Here is a 6,000-nt window from a genome sequence, read left to right on the forward strand (position 1 = left end):
AGCACAATTTTTATGCTCAGAGACCACATAGTTTAGGAGTGAATGGAAGATTAAGAAACCCCTAGAGAAAGTCTATGTCAGTGCCATCGGGTGTATAAGACGGAGAGGGACCAATTATGACTGTGGATCTAGAAAGTTTTATGCTTTAGACATTGAAATGGGCTTTGAATGATTTATTTTGAGGCAAAAGAGAATTGGGAAGACATTCTAGACAGAGGGAAGACATACAGGAATGATTCTGGTATTGAAGAAACAACGAGTGGCTTGGTGAATAAGGAGGAGGGGGAAAGGGGAGAAGAAAATCAGAGAATGAGAGACAGGAATAATCAGTTATTTCTTTACGTAGTCACATAGATAAGAAAACAGAGAGGCATCAGTATTTGAGTTATCATTTTTAACATATTACTACTCAGCTATAGTCAATGGGTGATACACTGTGCTTGTAGATGCACCCAGACTAAGTCTTAGGGTTTTGTTTAAAGACTAAATATATATATTTTTTTTTAATGAGTAGAAAGACAGTAGAAGCGTGGAAAGGGCTCAGGGAAGGGAAAAGGGAGAACTGGATGAAGGGAACAGTTCAGATAATGCTATGCCCATATGTGAAAGTATCACTACCAACCTCACTAACATCTACCGGAGGGGAAGGTGGGGTGGAATCCAAATGGAAACTTGCCAAGTGCTGTGTGCGTGTTTGTTTGTATCATTTGACCCTCAATGTGATGTATAATTACATTGTACCAATAAACATATAAAAAGAATAGAAAAAATTAAAATATAAAAGATTGAGCTCAACAGTTTCTCAAACCTAGAAGCTCTGGGTTTTCAGGAAACTAGGAATTAATCTAATTTTTAGTTATTGAGACTAAAGGGCTAAACCAGCATAGGAAGAAGGAGGAAGGATCATATGATGAGCTAAAACATATGCGGGTAATGATGGGATTGATGATAAGAGGAAGTCTGAGAAGAAATGAAACTTCAAAGAAACCAAAAAGAAAAAAAAATACTGAATAATTTCTAAATTTATAATCACAGCTATTCAAAATACTCAAGGTTAAGTTTTCAAGTTAAGGATAAGGACAGATAAGAGGTATTTCACTGTAATCTTTTAATATTCAACAATTGAAATTTCCAGAGGGCATGGATTTTTTAAAATTTTATCATTTTAAGTAACTTTTTTTATGTTTTGCTCTAATAAAATGTGGAGCAACTTAGGAAATGAAATCAAAGAGAAAAGACCTAATTATAAACTATACTGATTTTTATACTTCCTTTTTACAAAGTTACTGTGAATAACATCTATTTTCTATGTCAGCTAAAAAAATTCTTTCTACTTAATAGAATAATCATTAAAATGTATAAATAAATAGTTTATCATTTAAATCATAAATAACAAAATAATATCATATAATGACGCATAGAAACCAACATTCTATTGACAAGAAAAAAATGACTCATGCCACTCAATTAAATATTATTTAATCTACAGATGTAATTGAAAAAGATAAAATATAATAAATAGTAAAGACCAAAAAAATGTAGTACCAAATTAAATAGTAAGACCAAAACATGTAGTACCAGAAAGAATTCTACATGCTTATATCAATAATCCTTGAGAAGGAAGTTTCTTTAATAATTAAAGAGACCAAGGTTAAGCCAAATCTCATTTTTTTTTGAGATTTTTTTACCATCAATAATGAAAGCATTGCTATAGTTTGGATACAGAATTCCTCCAAAGGCCCATATGTTACAGGCTTGATTTCTAGCTTGATGCTATTGAGAAGTGGTGGAACCTTTAAGAGGTGGGACCTCCTGGGAGGTCTTTGATAATTGGGGTAGTGCCCTCGCAGGGTATCTTGGGAACACCCTCTCCTTTGCCCTCACTCACTTGGTCTCTCTCTCTTCCTCCCCTCTCCCATTTCTTGGCTACAATGAGCTTAATCACATGTTTTCACCGTGATGTTCCACCGCAGGCCCAAAGCAATGAAACCACCTGGTCTTACGACTGAATTCTTCAAAACTATCAGCCTTTTGGCTGATAAACCTTTCCTCTTCATAAGCTGACGATCTCAGGTAGTTGTCATAGTGATGGAAAGCTGACTAACACAAATGCATAGAATTTTAGTTGACCCACACTTGTAGTACTTTTATGTTGAGTGAAACCCAATTGGCAACCTTTGTTTTCTTCTTATAGATTTAATCAGGAAAAAATATGGAAGGAAATTGTTTCTAGAAAGAGAATAAGCAGAAATGTAGCAATAAGAGCATTGACTATGAGATCAGTTCATTTCTTGCACTTCAGAGCCCCCTGATGTTGGGCCTGTCACTTGGGTGTTCTGTCTTGAACACTAATCTTGCCTATTTTTATAGAATTTTAGTTGCTTTAGAGATAAAATTAGTATGACACATGAAAATAATATCTATGTCTAGATCAGCAAATGAGATGTGTGATGGGATTTGTGAGAGCCTAATGAGTTGAACTTGGAAATACACATTATAAATGGAAAAATATTGGCTGGGCCTGGTAGTACACACCTGTAATCCTGATATTCAAGAGGTAGAGGCAGGAGATTGCAAGTTTGAGGCCAATTTAGGGAACTTAGTGAAATTCTATCTCAAAATTAAAAAGAGATAGGGATGTAACTTAATATGCAAGGTCCTGGGATCAATACACAGGATCTGTGAAAATAAATAAATAATAAACTACAAAGTATCATACCCAGTCAAACGTGGTGTCACATGCTTGTAATCCCAGCATTTGGGAGGCTGAGATAGGAGGATCGTGGTTCACAGACAGCCTCAGCTACTTAATGAGGCCCTTTGCAAATCAGTGAGACCCTGTTTAAAAAAAAATCAATAAAAGAATAAAAACTAGGGCTGGGGTGTCACTCGGAGGTAGATTCCCCTGGGTTTTATCCATAGTATGGCAAAAAAAAAAAAGTATAGTATCATACCCAGCTTCTGGCATATAGTGTTATTTTATTAGTGAATAGAAAAAGAAATGATTGCCCATAGATTCCTCAATAATATAAAATATTTTTAAAAAAACACACCCGAAATCCAGGTTATAAGAGAGATAACATTTTTAAAAGTATTATTATTCTTAAAATGTGTGATTTTGTCAATGAGAAGCCATGTCAGCAATCAGCTTCCATTTAATATAGCATGTAATCTATTTTTATAAATAATCATCCATTGCATAGATAATAAAATTCAAGTTCCCTAGCCAGGCTTTTGCCTTGACCCACTACCATGACTCACCTCTCCCCAAACTCAGGTTCAGTATGGTGTCTATATCTTCAAAGAATACCTTGGTGTAATATCAAGCTCACGTGAGTTAGGCCTGTGGTCACTTTTGCCTCTCCACCCAGAGCCAAGGCTGAGGTGAAAAGTTTCCTTGCCATCTTTCTCTATGGCTGGATGGATTATTCTATCCATTTTCTTCTTTCTCTAAGAGGGCAGTCCCTGCTTGAGTTTTGCCTGAAAACTATTAATTCCTCTTTGAGGACTTCTGCCAAAAATTCTACCTGGCATCTTTTTTTGTCCTGAGGTACTGTGCAACACATCATCTACCTTTTGGGTCAAAAAAGACTTATTCATTAAGGAAAGAGAAAAAATTTTCTGTCGTGAAATTAAAAATTATGTGTGAGACCTCGAAGAATATGTGATTTAAATTTTCTGTTACTGATGCATTCACTAATAGATACATATCTTTTGAGAGTGCCTAAGAATATTATTGTAAAATTTCTTTTCACTGATTGAGCATCTAGGTTGTTTTTTTTTTATTATTACCATTGCTGAGGATTTAAAGAAGTTTATTAGAAAGATAGAAAATAGAAATACAGCCCCATGCCAAAAATGGCATGGGTGGGTGACTGAATACACCCGAGTATCTAGGTTTTTCAAAAGTTATTGCTACTACTATCACAGCTTAAGTACAGAATATCTTTATTTTGGTGTGTGTGTGTGTGTGTGTGTGTGTGTGTGTGTGTGTGTGTGTGTGTGGTGTGTTTCTGGGCATAGAACCTAGGGGTAATCTACCTCCAAACTACAACTCAATCTCATTTTATTTTTAATTTGGAAGTTGGGTCTCACTAAATTGCTGAGCCTGGTTTTGAACCTGAGATCCTCCTGTCTCAGCCTCCCAAGTACTGGGATTCTAGGCACAAGCCACCACACTCAGTCTAAGTACAAAAGTACAAAGTCTAAGTACAAAATCTGATAATATGACTGGTGTTAGATGATTTTGTCAAACCAGATCTAATAAAGGCATATCTGAGTTATGACTGCTTGAATTTTCTCATGGTATATTTAGTCTCAGAGTGAATCATTGATGTATATTTTCTCATGGCAATGGCAGGAAGTGATGTTGATATATTTCACTATAAATATGTATTTTTCTACTCTAAGTAAACATATAAAATTGTACTATCCAGTCAAATGACTAAAATATATGCATATCTCCGTTATATCACTAATGTAAATGTATTTCAAGGAAGTGAAGCACAGAGGAAGATATTAGGTTGGCCAGTAAGGAGTTTATTGTAGACTAAGAAAACCTTTGTAGGTGACAACCTAGGTGAACACTCTGTTCAAATTATGGCAAAATAATACCTGCTTTTTCTAGCTTTTAGTATACATCTTCCTCCTCCTCCTCCTCCTCCTCCTCCTCCTCCTCCTCCTCCTCCTCCTCCTCCTCCTCCTCCTCCTCCTCCTCCTCCTCTTCTTCTTCTTCTTCTTCTTCTTCTTCTTCTTCTTCTTCTTCTTCTTCTTCTTCTTCTTTTGTACTGGTGATTAAACCCAGAGGCATTCTACCTCTGAGCTATACCCCCAGCCCTTTTTAATTTTAATTAATTTATTTATTCATGTATATTTTATGGTACTAATAATTTAACCAAGGGGCATTCTACCTCCAAACCACATCCCCCCAGCCCTATTTCTTAAATTCTTTATTTTGAAACAGGTCTCACTAAATTGTGGAGGGCCTCAGTAAGTAGCTGAATCTGGTCATGAACCTGGGATCCTCCTGTCTCAGACTCCCAAGTACTGGAATTACAAGCGTGCGCCACCACACCCAGCTTTTTGTTGTTGTTTTGTTTTGTTTTGTTTTTTAAAGGTCTCGTTAAGTTGCTGAGGGATCTTGTTAGGTTCCTGAGGCTAGTCTTGGACCCACTATCCTCCTGTCTCAGCCTTCCAAGTACTATGATTGCAGGCATGTGCTACTATGCCTGGCTGGGCATATGCATTTTCTGTACAACAAGAAGAATCATTTTTATGAAGTCCTTCACACCTAATCCCTCTCCACTTATATCACCCCATTACCCTTCTTCTATAATTCTACAGGAGACTTGATTCAGAAGAATCCACACAAGAGATAATCAAGAAATATAGTTGATACCAAATTAAAAGGGGTTTCTTTTAACAATCTCCATTTAACAATTTACAGAAATATTTAATGATCTCTAATCACTTGCTTAGTAAAAATATTCAAGACGGGTTAAAATTCAGTTGAAAAGTGTGTTTGCCAAAAGCCATGATTATTTATAAGTCTGTTTATCCCAGTCACATTATGTATTATAATTGTACAGTAAAAATTAAGTATTTTATAAGCCAAATAAATACAAATTCTAAAAGAAAGAAAGTGATCCTTGTGAAAAAATATATTTCTCATATACATATGTTGTTTTTTTTATTTTGAAACAGGATCTTGCTAGTTTGCTGAGAGTCTCATTATGTGCCTGAAGATAGTCTTTTTTTTTTCTTTTTCCGGTACTAGGGATGGAACCCAGGGGCGTTCTACCTTGAGCTACAACTCCACCCCTGATTTTTATTCTTTATTATGAAACAGGGTCTCACTGAGTTGCAAAGGGCCTCCCTAACCGCGATGCTCCTGTCTCAGCCTCCCAAATGCTGGGATTACAAGTGTGTGTGTGTGTGTGTGTGTATATATATATATATATTTGTTTAAATATATAAATATTTGCTTAAATATATATATAT

Source organism: Muscardinus avellanarius (genome assembly GCF_963383645.1).
Source record: "Muscardinus avellanarius genome assembly, chromosome: 7".
Lineage (NCBI taxonomy): Eukaryota > Metazoa > Chordata > Mammalia > Rodentia > Gliridae > Muscardinus > Muscardinus avellanarius.